Consider the following 15,992-nt stretch of genomic DNA (forward strand, 5'->3'; position numbering starts at 1 on the left):
ACTGGAGTGGGTTGCCACGCCCTCCTCCAGGGGATCTTCCAGACCCAGAGATCAAACTCACGTCTCTTATGTCTTCTGCACTGGCAGGCGAGTTCTTCACATAAAAAGTAAATCTCCTCTTCTATACAGACTGAGTCACCAAATTCCATGCTAATACCCTCAAAATATGCAAATAACATGCTAGGTGCACTTTGTCACAACCTAGGCTGAGACTCCATAAATCATAAACTATATTCCAGAATGTATATATGTGTGTGTATACATACACACACATTTGCACACAACAGACTTTAAGACAAAACCTCATCCCTGAAACAAGAGTCCAGAGAAACAGTGGGCAGTCATCACTGGCCAAAGGACATGTGAGACACCACAAGGGCCACTAGTCCAAGTGATGGAACATTCTCTCCAAGGTTACTAGGTTCCAGGTGCTATACTGAGTAAGTACAGTTGGGTATTCCACTTCAGTGAAATGAGAGTCACGAAAATAAAAAGATATAAGATCAGAGGAAGTGTGAAAGATGGAAAGGTGACAGAGAGGCAGTGACTGAACTGGCAGAGCTGAGGATGTCCCCAGCATACCTGCCTGCCAAAGGAGATGCGACCAAGAAGCAAGCCAATCCACCCCATGGAACACTGGGAAGGCAAAAGAACTGAGAAGGGTGCCATGAAAGGCTGGGTGAGGCACGGGGCTCAAGTCTGCGAGTCTCCCCCCGGCCCCCCAACTGCCCGCCCGCCCCAGTAGGAAATCATGTGTGCGCGCTCTGCAGCAATCTGACTGGAGAGACTCGACTCTGAAGCCAAGGCTGGAGACAGTAACGACGCAGAGGATGAAAACAGGGGAGTAACGTTCATGTGGGCTTGCTGCACAGCTACAAAGCAGGTTTCCCAGCCTCCCAGGCAGGAAACTGGAGGGTTCTTCCTAAGAGAAATGGAGGGGGAACTAGAGGAAAAGATAGAGACATATGGAATTTCCCCCATTTAAAAAGCTGGCTTGCCGCCTACAACCCACCACTCACCACAATCCGCTCACACACAGAGCTTCCAATCAACGCTGGGAGTCTTGACCTTAAGAATGGGCCAGCAAAAATGATTTGACTTGTGAGAGGAAAGCCTCCAATCTGAAAATAAATAAATAAATAAATAATAACAGTAACAAACCAAAGAAATTAATCAGAAAGCAGGTGATTCTAAGGGAAAAAATTAAAAATAATATCTTCAGGGAGATAATAAAAATAATAATAAGTGAAAAGATTTACATAGCATTTACTATATCCCCAGGTCCTATTCAAAGTGCTAGACACACACTGAGTTGTTTACCCCACATCACATCCTTTGAGGCCAGTACTGTTGTTCTCATTGCCTAGATCACGGGTCAGCAAATGATGACCCAAGTTCTAAATCCAGCCTGCTTCATGAAGCATGATTTCTACATTTTTAAGCAGTATTTTGTGACACATGGAAAGCATATGAAATTAAAACTTCTGTGTCGACAAATAAAGTTTGATGAAAACACAGCCACAGTCATTTGTTCACAATTGTCTAAATCTGCTTTCGCGATATGACGACAGAGTTGAGTTGTGAGGACAAGGACTGTATTTGGTACTTTATACTGCTACTCACTGCACAACAAATCTCGATGACACCTGTGACAATGACAGCATATCAGGAGTCAGGCATACTGCCATACGTCAACATTGTAAATTACCAGTGGGTAGCTCTCATATTAAAACAAGAACAGAGCAGACTCTGAGGTCATGTTTTTTCTTTTTTTGCAATTTGTTTTATCTTCTAGTGTTTCTTTTTGATATGCATTCATATTTCCCCCTTTTTTTTGGCACAGCATGTGGGGTTTTGGTTCCCTGCCCAGGGATCGAACCCATGCCCTCTGCAGTGGAAGCACAGATTCTTAACCACTGGACCACTAGGGTAGTCCCATGATGTCACACTTTTAAGTCACAGAGGAGTATAGATTTTTTTTTTTAATCTAAATAGATGCTGAAGGGTCTTCCCTGGTGGTCCAATGGCTAAGACTCCTTGCTCCCAATGCGGGGGGCCTGGGTTCAATCCCTGGGCAGAGAACTAGGATCCCACATGCCGCAACTAAAGATCCTGCATGTAGCAACTAAGACTCAGTGCAGCCAAACAGGTAGGTAAATAAAATGCATATTTAATTAGATGCTGAAGTACTGCATTTATCATGTAAAAGCATCATAGCTGTGTTAGAACACAAGATGGGAAGACATTACCAGCATGACCTGCCCCACCACACAGCACTCACTCCCAACTCATCAGAACAACAATCAGGAAAATTTGAAAATGTAAAATCATTTCACCACAAGCAAAATGTCTTCTCAAAAATAAAAAAATGAAAATGAGGCTACAACTAAGACTCCAAATGGTTCATCTGTTAACCAAGCAAGGCAAGTCATTCACCAATCATGAGTCAAACCATGTTTGATTACAGCAGACAAAGAAATGTGTTTAGAGAAAATAAAACAACCTTAAGACTTGTCTTTTGGTGAGAATAACTGCTCAAAGAACAGTCTGTACGGAAGAACTACGGTCATGAATGGTTTCCAAAATAATTGAAAAGATAGTAACGCAGTACAACCTGAAGTGAAATCTGCTGAGATGAATAACAACAGATGGTGGCAAACGTGTGTAGCAGTGAAAAAGCTCACCTGACACGTCTACAAACCTTGTGAAAACGCAAGGTGTTTACAAACTTTTGTTTCACTTTGGAAAATAAACACCTTTTTACAAAAACATGTTATTTCTGCTAACATGTAGATTTAGTATTTCTATTTTTAAGTAAATTAAATATTTTTTTAAAATGCAAAGTGTTTAAAGCATATTCATTAAATGAGCAGAATACTCTGTATAAAATATTTGAATCTATCTTGCTACTGAACCAGGAGTGCCAGTAGTTAACCTCATCCACTCTCACGAACTTAACTATCAATTCCATAGAGTCTTTCCAGAAATAAAAGTTGAATATCCTGAAACATTCTACCACGCAACAATACAATGGCTTAGCAACAGTACAGTTTTATTTAAATTTTTCAAGCTCAGGGTTGAGACTGAAATTGTTCTGAACAAGAAGAACCCCCTTCAATCACTGTTATTAAACACTGAATGGCTTTGGAAATTAGTTTTTGCTGCAGATTTAATAACATTTCTCAATGAATTCAATCTAAAAATAGAAGGCCAACAGCACTGATCTGTAAAATTAACTGATATTGTGTGAATCACAAGTAACAGCAAGCTGTTTTACACACTTTTGATGCTGTCAGAAATCAAAATAAGACTTGAGATCTCCAATCCCACACAAGTATGCAATAGATAAATTTTTCAAAGTCAAACTATACTTCCAGTAGCGTTTTTCAGACCTCAATGCAGGTACAAAAGTACTTTCCACATTTCAAAAACTATTTTACTGTGCAACAAAGAGTTTCCACATAATCTCAACTGAAGTGATCAGTCCACAGTGGAATGATTTACTAAAGGGTAAATATCAGAAATGAATCTAACATAACTCTATAGATGCCTTCTAAGCGATTAACACGCTCTAGCAAAACCACACAGGGGATTTCCTGGTAGTCCAGTGGTTAAAACTTGGACTTTCACTGCCATGGACCCAGGTTCGATCCCTGGCTGGGGAACTAAGATCCCACCAGCCATGCAGTGTGGCCAAAAAGTTATATATATGCTCATAAATTGATGTCAGTATTTGGCAATATTTGTTGTTTAGTCTCTTAAGTCGTGTCTGATTCTTTGCAACCCCGTGGACTATAGCCTGCCAGGGTCCTCTGTCCATGGAATTTCCCAAGCAAGAATACTGGAGTGGGTTGCCACTTTCTTTTCCAGGGGATCTTCCTGATCCAGGGATTGAACCTGTGGCTCCACGTCTCCTGTACTGGCAGGTGGCTTCTTTACCCCTGAGACAGCAAGGAAGCCATTGGCAATACTTACTGTTGCCTGGGAAATCCCATGGACAGAGGAGACTGGCAGGCTACAATCTATGGGGTCACAAATGAGTTGAACACAACTTAGTTGCTGCGGCTGCTGCTAAGTCACTTGAGTTGTGTCCGACTCTGTGCAACCCCATGGACTGCAGCCTACCAGGCTTCTCCGTCCATGGGATTCTCCAGGCAAGAACACTGGAGTGGGTTGCCATTTCCTTCTCCAATGCATGAAAGTGGAAAGTGAAAGTGAAGTCACTCAGTCGTGTCTGACTCTTAGCGACCCCATGGACTGCAGCCTACCAGGCTCCTCCATCCATGGGATTTTCTGGGCAACAGTACTGGAATGGGGTGCCACTGCCTTCTCCCACAACTTAGTTACTAAACAACAATAACAAAAAGGTATATTCAAAGATGAAATACAGAAAATCTCATTATACATCAGCATTAGATATAAACATCTGTGATAAATTCTGATGATAGGAAACAATAACTCAGAACTCCAATTAAGTAATATGGTATCCCTTCTTCCCCAGAAGAAATTTCATTCTTCTCAATAGGAAACCTCTCTTAGCAAAAAAAGTTCTCAACCATTATTAGCACTGTATTTTTAACATCATCAATATACACTTATAGAAATTTTCTCTCCCTTGTTATGTGAGTATCTACATAATTTTCTTCATTTTGCCTCTGGGTCCACAAAGCCTAATTTTTACGATCTGGCCCTTTAGACAAAATGTCTGCCAACTCTGGGCCTAGAAGAATAAACTGAGGCAAAGAAAAGTTAAGTGACATGCCCAAGATCAAGACAACAGAGTTAGAAAGTGACAGATCAGATTTCAGGCCACGGCAGTCTAGGTGCAGAAACCATGCTCTTTACCACCGTGCCACACTGTTCCCATAAACCAAGAACAAGATGTCAAGGTAATAAACAACAAGAAAAAAAACTTGACATTAAAACTTGATTTAAAAACTCGATAGAAGATAAGGTCAAGGAAACACCCATAATCAAGAACAAAAAGACAAGGGACTTTCCTGGTGGTCGAGTGGTTAAGAATCTGCCTTTCAACGCAGGGACACAGGTTCAATCCCTGGTAGGGAAACTAAGATCCCACAGACCACAAGGAAACTAAGCCCGCGTGCTGCAACTACTGAGCCCACGCACTGCAACTAGAGAGAAGCCTGCACACGGCAACACAGAGCCTGCAGGCTGCAACAGAAGGTCCCACCAACGCAGATCCTATCGTGCCACAACCAGGACTGGACACAGCCAAACATAAACAAAAATAAATATTTTATTTAAAAAAGAACAAGACGACAAATAGAAAACAGGACACAAAAAATAATAAGAGCCATTTAGAAGGTCTTAATAGATTAGTAACAGGAGTTTCAAACCGAAAGTATGAATAAAAGAGAGGAGCCTACATTCAAGACATTCAAGTCAAGTGGTGAACTGCAAAGGTCTGGGGTTGTACTTTACCTGTGCACCAACAAAGACAACGAAGCCTCTGGGACAGGGATGAAAAACAACTCACTGCTCGTGGCAACAGCAGTAGCCAGAGTAACGTCTTGCGTAAGTTTCCTGGGTTCCAATCCCCACAGGTCCTTCCACATACTTGGTAAAAATCAGTAACGTGCTCATAGAAACATAAAGTAAATAGAGCTGGGGGCGGGAAAACAAGGTAAACTCAGCTTAGCAGTGACATTTATGCAGTCATAATAGTGTAAACGCTAAGCGCCAATTCTTTTTTTTTTTTTTTTTTTAAGCGCCAATTCTTAAGTGTCCACAGCGAAAGGGCTGGAAGAGGGATAGGAGGAGAAAAAGGACCTCTTCCACCATAACAGGAGTCAAGAGATATTACCTAAAATTGATAAATAACAATACAGTCATTTAGACATATTACTTACAAACATAGTTAAAAGTAGCTGTCTCCAGGAACCACACTAAAAAGATAGTAGGTAAGACATGGGACTGTTGATCTTTTATAATATTATAAATTATTAAAGTATTTTATATAAAATACAAATAATATTATATTATTATAAATTACCTAACAACCCACAAGTGTTGCTTTAAGTATTAACTCTTAATTGGAGTCAATTAACTCTCCTAAATTGGAAAGAATGTGCTTTACTATTTCACAATCATTGATTCATATTAACAAATCAATGTGCCAATATCAAAGAAGAGGTGCAGGGCTGATAAAACAAACTAGCAATACCTAAGCTCCTTCATACTGGTTACGGAAGCACGACTCTGTCAGTATTTTGTGAGCACCTACCATGTGGCCAGCCTAATACTAAGAGTCAAGGTTAAAACTGGGAAAGATAGATTTTGTTTACAGCTGAGAATCAGATACAGACACATCAACAAAAAATTATAACATGGCAACTATCCAAGACTCAGTGAAAGCTTCCCAGAGGTCATGCCATAAAAAGCTAAGACCTAAAAGACTGGCCTGGTTGGGTACAGGGGTTCAAAGTAAAGAGAAAAGCCTGTGAGTAGGCCTGCTGCTGCTGCTGCTAAGTTGTTTCAGTCGTGTCCGACTCTGTGCGACCCCAGAGACGGCAGCCCATCAGGCTCCCCCGTCCCTGGGATTCTCCAGGCAAGAACACTAGAGTGGGTTGCCATTTCCTTCTCCAAAGTGAGTAGGCCTAGGATTAGGCAAAACAGGCAGGGTCCATTCCAGGAACTGAAAGAAGTTCAACATGGCTGGAATAGGGAGGGAAGCAAAGAAGGCCAGAAGCAAGCTGATGCCCAAAGGGGATAATTTACTAAAGGGCATCTCTTCTACTATGCCCACTGTAACCACAATATTGCATCTATCTCTCGGTCTTCTGAACCAGTGAACTCCTCCCAGTACAGTGATGATTTCAAAATATCTGTATCTATGCAGGTCAGGAAGCAACAGTTAGAACTGGACATGGAACAACAGATTGGTTCCAAATAGGAAAAGGAGTATGTCAAGGCTGTATATTGTCACCCTGCTTATTCAACTTACATGCAGAGTACATCACGAGAAACACTGGGCTGGAGGAAGCACAAGCTGGAATAAAGACTGCCGGGAGAAATATCAATAACCTCAAATATGCAGATGACACCACCCTTATAGCAGAAAGTGAAGAAGAACTAAAGAGCCTCTTGATGAAAGGGAAAGAGGAGAGTGAAAAAGTTGACTTAAAGCTCAACATTCAGACAACTAAGATCATGGCATCCGATCCCATCACTTCACTGCAAATAGATGGGGAAACAGTGTCAGACTTTATTTTTTGGGCTCCAAAATCACTGCAGATAGTGATTGCAGCCATGAAATTAAAAGACACTTACCCCTTGGAAGGAAAGTTATGACCAACCTAGACAGCATATTGAAAAGCAGAGACATTACTTAGCCAACAAAGGTCTGTCTAGTCAAGGCTATAGTTTTTCCAGTGGTCATGTATGGATGTGAGAGTTGGACTATAAAGAAAGCTGAGCACTGAAGAATTGATGCTTTTGAACTGTGGTGTTGGAGAAGACTCTTGAGAGTCCCTTGGACTGCAAGGAGATCCAACCAGTCCATCCTAAAGGAAGTCAGTCCTGGGTGTTCACTGGTGCAACTGATGTTGAAACTGTAACTCCAATACTTTGGCCACCTGATGGCAAGAGCTGACTCATTTGAAAAGACCCTGATGCTGGGAAAGATTGAGGGCAGGAGGAGAAGGGGACGACAGAGGATGAGATGGTTGGACGGCATCACCGGCTCAATGGACATGGGTTTGGGTGGACTCTGGGAGTTGGTGATGAACAGGGAGGGATGGCATGCTGCGGTTCATGGGGTTGCAAAGAGTCAGACACGACTGAGTGACTAAACTGAACATCTAGTCCATAACCATCCTGTGGGTGTCAGATCATTTATCTGACAAGCCATAAATTACCATCTGGACACAGAAATCAAGGGCCGTACCCTAGAGATGACAGGGTGAGAAGCTGGAAAAGGGGATGGGTCACTAATGACAGTGGGCTTCCCAGGCAGCTCAGTGGTAAAGAATCTGCCTGTCAACATAGGAAATATGGGTTCAATCCCTAGGTTGGGAAGAGAAAATGGCAACCCATTCCAGTATTCTTGCTGGGAAAATCCCATGGACAGAGGAGCCTGGTGGGCTACAGTCCCTAGGGTCACAAAGTCAGACACAACTGAGCATAGCACCCTAATGACAGTAGAGCCACTGCATCAGCCCTGAACTGTCCACCTCTGGACTTCTTTTACATAAGAAACAAAGTAATGATATGTTTAAGCTAGTATTTGCATGTATAGCCAAATCAAATCTTGACTGACACAGGAGGCTCTGAAAATATTCTAAGGTGGAGGGTTGCAAGAGATATTTTGAAGGAATAATTGTCAAGATTCAGTGATTGACTCAATCTAAAAAAGAAATTTATTATCAGTCATGCTGCTGCTGCTAAGTCACTTCAGTCATGTTCAACTCTGTGCAACCCCATAGACAGCAGCCCACCAGGCTCTGCTGTCCCTGGAATTCTCCAGGCAAGAACACTGCAGTGGGTTGCCATTTCCCTCTCTAACGCATGAAAGTGAAAAGTGAAAGTGAAGTCGCTCAGTCGTGTCCGACTCTTCGAGACCCCATGGACTCCAGCCTACCAGGCTCCTCTGTCCATGGGATTTTCCGGGCAAGAGTACTAGAGTGGGGTGCCATTGCCTTCTCCATTATCAGTCATATTACATACCAAAAAACTTTTGTTTTTTTTTCCCCCAATGACCTTATCAGAGAGTTACAGTCACTTTGGGGGCCTGCATTTTTCAACTGAGATATAATTCACATACAACATTATATTAGTTTCAGGTGTACAACACAACAAATACTGTATTGCAAAATCATCACCACAATCAGTCTAGTTAACATCTACCACCATAAACAGTTAATTTTTTTTCTTGTAATGAGAAATTCAAGATCTACTCTTAGCAACTTTCAAACATATCAGATCAGATCAGATCAGTCGCTCAGTCATGTCCAACCTTTGCAACGCCATGAATCACAGCACGCCAGGCCTCCCTGTCTATCACCAACTCCCAGAGTTCACTCAGACTCACGTCCATCGAGTCAGTGATGCCATCCAGCCATCTCATCCTCTGTCGTCCCCTTCTCCTCCTGCCCCCAATCCCTCCCAGCATCAGAGTCTTTTCCAATGAGTCAACTCTTTGCATGAGGTGGCCAAAGTACTGGAGTTTCAGCTTTAGCATCATTCCTTCCAAAGAAACCCCAGGGCTGATCTCCTTCAGAATGGACTGGTTGGATCTCCTTGCAGTCCAAGGGACTCTCAAGTCTTCTCCAACACTACATTCAAAAGCATCAATTCTTCGGGGCTCAGCCTTCTTCACAGTCCAACTCTCACATCCATATATGACCACAGGAAAAACCATAGCCTTGACTAGACGAACCTTTGTTGGCAAAGTAATGTCTCTGCTTTTGAATATGCTATCTAGGTTGGTCATAACTTTCCTTCCAAGGAGTAAGCGTCTTTTAATTTCATGGCTGCAGTCACCATCTGTAGTGATTTTCGAGCCCAGAGAAATAAAGTCTGATACTGCTTCCACTGTTTCCCCATCTATTTCCCATGAAGTGATGGGACCGGATGCATGATCTTTGTTTTCTGAATGTTGAGCTTTAAGCCAACTTTTTCACTCTCCACTTTCACTTTCATCAAGAGGCTCTTGAGTTCCTCTTCACTTTCTGCCATAAGGGTGGTGTCATCTGCATATCTGAGGTTATTGATATTTCTCCTGGCAATCTTGATTCCAGCTCGTGTTTCTTCCAGTCCAGCGTTTCTCATGATGTACTCTGCATATAAGTTAAATAAACAGGGTGACAATATACGGCCTTGACGAGCTCCTTTTCCTATTTGGAACCAGTCTGTTGTTCCATGTCCAGTTCAAACACATAATACAGTATTATTGACTACAGTCACCACACTGCACATTACGTTCCTAGATGATTTATTCCATAACTGGACATCTGCGTCTTTTGATCACTTTCATCCATTTCACCCATCCCCACCCCTTACCTGGTGTCTGAATTTTTAAAACAATGCTAAAAACTGGAGAAGACATCAAAAACTATTGACCAAACTTTCCTAAAAGAATGAAAACAAAAAGTCTGTAGCATATAAGAGCTATGTAAACTTCTTCTCAGCCCTCCTCGATTATTTCGTCTACAAACAGACCAACACAAGGATCACTTAAAACTGCAAGCAGCTTTTAAGAAGTTCATAGAGTTAAGCTCAACTAAGAATCTTACGAGGGAAAATAAGCTTAAAGATAGGCACAGATATTTAACGATTCCCATTATACTTTTTAATAATAATAAGTAATTATTACCTATTAATATTATTATTATTATATTTTCATTATATTTGGCTTAGCGGTAAGCTAAAACACACCACCATCAGAGAGACAAGACCTTCATGCTCAGAGGCAGTTAAGACCCTGAGAGCTAAGCTGGAAAGTGGAGCCCCCTCAAGAAACAGGATGCCAAAGTACAGGACTTCCTGAAATCTCTACTGAGAAGTTTCAGCATCTTCTCCACAGCCTGGGAAAGGAAGAGCAGCAAAGGCCATCATGATCCTCTGCTTTTCAGGCCCACAACCATGCAGCTGAGTCACATTAAGGAAAATCCTGGAAGGGAATTGGAGCCCAACTCTCACAGCAGTTCGTTCTTCCTGAAAACTTTCTCTCCCTCTGTCTTCCTATTGAACTGGAGGTGCCTCCATCACCCACCAGGACAGACAGCACCTGGTCTCTCACTCCGGGCAGGGAACCATCATTCCCCCAGAGTGTCCTGTGACTTGAGCATTATATATACACTCTGATTACAAGTATGCAATACTGAAAAAACATGAATGTGAAAAAGACCGAAATGAAATACAGAAAGACTTTACACATTATTGCACTTTTTTTAAAAAGGTCTCACTCTACAAATGCCACAGACATTTCCCACATTATCCGTTTACCATCAATAAAGGGAAAATGAAACAGTCCTCTCTAGCACTAACCCCTTTATCTTACGAAGTGAAAGATGACACACTGCATTTGTAACAGCAAACAAAATCACTTAACAAAGTATGCCCGAACATACTGTGATAGGCAGAGTAACAATTCCCGAAGATGTCCACATCCTAATCTTTGGAACCTGTGTTTCTGGTGTTTTACATAGCAAAAGGGACTTTGCAGGAATCCTTAAGTTAAGGACTTTGAGTTGGGGGAAATTACTCTGAATTACCCAGATGTACCTGATCTAATCACATAGATGCTTAAAAATGGAGAATCTTTCCCAGCTGTGGTCAGATCAACTGCGTAACAGAATGATGCAACGCGGCTGGTTTTGAAGATGAAGAGGGTCACAAACAAAGGAATGTGGTTGGGAGAGGCAAGGAAACAGATTCTCCCCTAGAAACTTCCCAAAAGGAATAGAGGCTTGACCAACTAACTTTAGCCCGGTGAGACCCATTTTGGACTTCTAAAACACAGAACTTCAAAAGAATAAGTTTGGGGACTTCCCGGGTATTCCTGTGGCTGGGACTCTTGTACTCCCAATGCAGGGTGCCGGGGTCCCATCCCTGGATAGGGAACTAGATCCCATGTGCCACAACTAAGAGTTCGTAGGCCACAACTAGATCACAGATGGTGCAATGAAGATGGAAGGTCCTGCATGCCACAACTGAGACCCGGCACAGCCAAATAAATGATTTAAAAAAAGAATAAGTTTGTATTGTTTTAAGCCACTAAATTTGTGATTTGTTAGAGTAATCATAGAAAACTAACATACACACATTAAACAACTTCTAACAATATGTGAAATTGTCTAGAGGAGAGAAGCATAATCAAACTGCCCAAATACTTAAAGCATTATCAGAGATAAGTTACTTGTGCATTTTGTGATATAGTTCACTTCTATTTTTCTCATGCTCTCACAAAACTCCATCCACTAAAAAGCCAGCCAAAGTGACAATTCTTAAAATTTTCTATAGAAGAATGAACCATATCAACCAAGAAAATAGAAGCGTCAGGAGAACAGGATTGACTGGAAAAATCTGGAAATAATACTATATTTTTCAGAAAGTCAAGCATCAAAATGTTTGCACTGCTTATTCAGTATCAGATGGATGCCACATTTTAAAAAATAAGTCCTTCTAAATATACAAGAGATTATTTGGGGTGTATGCTAATCATATTGTGGGTATATTAAGAAGAATGACTCAATCTTCTAGAGATATATACTCAAATATTTACAAATATTTGAAGTGGGACTATATTTACAAATATTTGGAGTGGGACTAGCAATTGACAGAGCCATAAATGAAATTAAATTAGCCTGAGTTACTGTTAGAGCTGGGTAATGAGTACATGGGGGTATATTATATTAGCCCAGATTGAACTTTTCCAAATTAAAAAGTACAAAGTCCCTGACCTATTTATCATCATAATATGGATTTAAGACATTTAATAGGTGAACAGTTTAAAACTCCTTCCTGTAACATTTGTTGTTCAGTCACTAAGTCCTGTCCGACTCTTTTACAACCCCATGGACTGTAGCCCACCAGACTCCTCTGTCAATGGGATTCTCCAGGCAAGAATGGTGACCCAGTGGTCACCATTTTCTTCTCCAGGGAATCGAACCCGAGTTTCACCTGCATTTCCTGCTTGGCAGGTGGATTCTTTACCACAGAGCCATCTGGGAAGCCCTCCTATAACATCTGCCCCACCTCAATTTTCACCACGTGCATCAATTACTATTTTATTCCCACTCATTTTGCCTGATTTACTAATCTAATGAGTTTCAGGAAGTCACCTATCAGCTAAAAGACTGATTCTTCATTTGCAGAATGGGAAGAGTTATATTTGCTCAGTCTATCTGAGTTACAGAATTATCCAAGATAAACAACACAAAGCAGGATATTCAGAAATCTACATCATTAGTAAATTTCAAGCTCAGCAGCAACCATTCACCTATTCCCATAGATCCTCTTCCCTCCCACCTCCAGTTCCTCTCTTGAGCCCTCAATTGATCCGCCCAAAGCCAGGGTCCCTCTGAAAGGGTGCTCTAAACACACACACACACACATACAGTCAGGGTCCCTCTGAAAGGGTGCTCTAAACACACACACACACATACACACACGCACTTTCTTCCGGGGTCCCTCTTCCACCGTCTACACACACGTTTTCATCTCTTTCAGCACACTTTCTCTCTACACATCTCTCCCTCCAACCTTCCCCTCTTCTAAGGATTCTACTCAACCTCCCCCTTAGCAAGTCTACCCTGAGCACTCCTCTGCTGGCACTATTACAATCATCCCAGTACTTCTCTGTATTTCAGTACTATCATCCTATCAACTCTGTTAACCCAGTACTGTTCACCAACACTCGACGAGCTAACTTCCCACCCTCTCACCTTTCAGTTAAAACACAATCACTAGTTGCCAGGGAGTGAGGGAGTGGAAAATAAGGAGTGACTTCTAATGGGTACAGGTTTCGTTTTTGGGTGACAGAAATGTTCTGAAATTAAGATAGCTGCACAACCCCGTGACTATGCTTTTTAAAATACAGTGACTTAAAAAAAAAAACAACACTGAGTTATACTTTGATAATACTCTTAAAGGGTGAATTTTATGGTATGTAAATTGCATCGCAAAAATTTGCCCCCCCCCCAAAAGGCAATATTATTGCTCGGCTGCCCATCACACGCCCACCGGTCACCTCAATCCCATCCGCTCATCACCGACTTGCTCTTCGGTGGCCCACACGGACTGAGGCCCGCCCCCACCCACTCGCTTGGTTAACACACCCCCTCACTCCTCGGCGCCGAGTGCCACTGAACCCTGGATGCGGGGGGCGGCTCTTGCGGCCCAGGCACAGCCCCTGCACGGCCGGGGAACTCTTTTGGCCAGCCCTGGCCGGGGGAGGGGAGGCTGCTCCCAAAGCCGCTCTGACGAGGGGCTGGCGGCCCCGCCCGGCTTCCAGGGTCGCGCGGCCGGGGGGCGGCGCCACAGCCCACCTGCCTCAGCCGGCGGGGAGATCCGCTTTCAGCGCACGGACAGACGGTTGGGTAACAGCGGGGACACGACGAGCCTCGGTCACCGCCGCAGCCGGGGTGGCGCACGCCGCCTCAAGCCTCCATGTTTCCCACGTCTCCACGGCTCCGGCTCCGGCTCCTCTGCTCGGCTCCGGCCCGGGCAGCGTCGAGGCGGAGGCCCGGAGGCGGGGACTGAAGAGAGAAGCAAGCGGGGAACGCCGCTGGGGGCCGAACGGCCCAGCGCGCGCCCGCTGGCGGTCACGTGGCATGCGGCGCGCGGGCTTCTGGGAACTGTAGTCCTGAGCGGGGGGCGTTAGGCGTTTCTCCGCCCGCCTGCGCTTCCAGGGTAACGGCAAAGCCACGTGGCAAAACCGAGACACTGCTTGACTTTCTCACCCTAGTGCTGACGTCCTGGCTTACCCCGCAGCGTTTGTGCTGGGATCTTACGTTTATTAAAGGCCCCTGTTCATTCCAATCCAATAGTCACCTTAGAATCAAGCAGTTCCTTGGAGGACTCTGAAGAATTTGGGAAATAGGGAAATAGTGTTCGATGGAGCTCGGGTAGCAGGAACAGCTTACCATCCTGTCAGAAAGAACAGGTCCGACATAACAGAGTGTCGATATGGTGCAGCGCCAAAAGCATGGAATTTGTAGTCAGATAAGCTGAGGTTACCAGACTGATGTCACTGAGCCTTTAGTTCACCTCTCCAGCCAGTTTTCTCATATAAAATATGTATACAAGACCATGATTATACTTCCCATACAGAACGCTTGTCGATGGCATGATAGTAATTAACTCAGATTATGGATTGTTTTCTATGTGCTGTCCAATACTTAATTTCTTCAAATAACGCTGTGAGATAGGTAACTGTTATTTCCTTAATATAAATAGTATATGCCAATATACTGAAGTATATTGAAGTATTATAGAGGTCTTATATATACTTTTCCAGCTTTTATTGCCAGCAGGTTCTCTGAATTTGCAGAATTACTACAAAAAATAAACTAAAATATAAGATACCTGGGAGCCTAGCTAAAAAGAAGTGGACATGGCTATGCAACCGTTGTAAATAATGCTATGGCTACCGTGTTCATGATACGTGGAGTAGAAACAGTATGTATGGTATTATTTCATATAAATATAATTTATTTTTGAAAATTGGATAATAAATTATGTTTATAATACTTATGTATGTACTCCCAAGGGGGGAGAGGCTAAAAGAATTTTAACAGTTATTCTCTTTGGGGAATAAGAGCATGTATGATTAAAAATAGTTTTTTTCATATGTGTTTTCTAATCTTTCTGTAATATATATATGAATTACATGATAATTAAATTCATGAAGCAAAAAGAGAATCAAGCACCAAAGTAAACCTCAAAGTACTTTAGAATTTTGCCTGTACAAAAAGTACACAGTCTGTTCTACCCCAGAATGACCTAGCAACGATTGTGAGCATCTCTTCAGAACTGACTTATAGACCAAGAGGAAACTTATTCTATTCGAGGCAATCCTGTCTGTGAGATTTAATATCCTCTCCTTTTTGTATTTTTTGGATAGCTTAAAATAAAAGTTTCACTAGAAACCAGTGTTCCTAGGCACTTGTCATAATGTTGCTAAGCAAACATGATAAATCAAAGAATAATAATAGGAGTGGTTTTCACAATATATAATGCATGAGTTGGAGTAGCAGTCTTTTGAAAACTACTTATTGTGTTTGTAATGTGCAAAGTATCATCCTTGGTCACCGACTTTCAATACTGCCTGCACAAATAGCACAATAACTTTGACTGACTTGACTATTTCAGTGTCCAGTTAGTGCAGAAGCACTAACAAGAAAGCCATAAAAAACCTCACACTAAATGCAATGGGTATCTTGGATTGGATCCTGGAATCAAAAACAACAATAGTGGGAAAACTGATGGAATCCAGATAAAGTCTGGACTTTTGTTGAGGATAACCA

At 42.4% G+C, this 15,992-nt stretch overlaps 1 protein-coding gene across 3 annotated transcripts in view; it reads right to left on the bottom strand.

Moving 5' to 3' along the window:
* Positions 1 to 14,278, bottom strand: part of DYM (dymeclin) — a 395,381-nt gene extending 381,103 nt beyond the window's left edge. The window contains exons 1-2 of one of the 3 annotated variants that reach the window (XM_070361533.1): positions 14,013 to 14,278; positions 1,020 to 1,121 (exon numbers count right to left, since the gene is read on the bottom strand). The gene's annotated coding sequence lies outside the window, so the exon portion shown is untranslated. Of the gene's footprint in view, positions 1 to 1,019; positions 1,122 to 5,445; positions 5,466 to 14,012 lie in introns of those variants that run through there. The other 2 variants (XM_070361534.1, XM_005886705.2) reach the window with 2 other exon arrangements.
* Positions 14,279 to 15,992: the final 1,714 nt, after the last annotated feature.

The sequence above is a fragment of the Bos mutus genome, chromosome 24 (genome assembly GCF_027580195.1).
Source record: "Bos mutus isolate GX-2022 chromosome 24, NWIPB_WYAK_1.1, whole genome shotgun sequence".
NCBI classification, from domain to species: Eukaryota; Metazoa; Chordata; class Mammalia; order Artiodactyla; family Bovidae; genus Bos; species Bos mutus.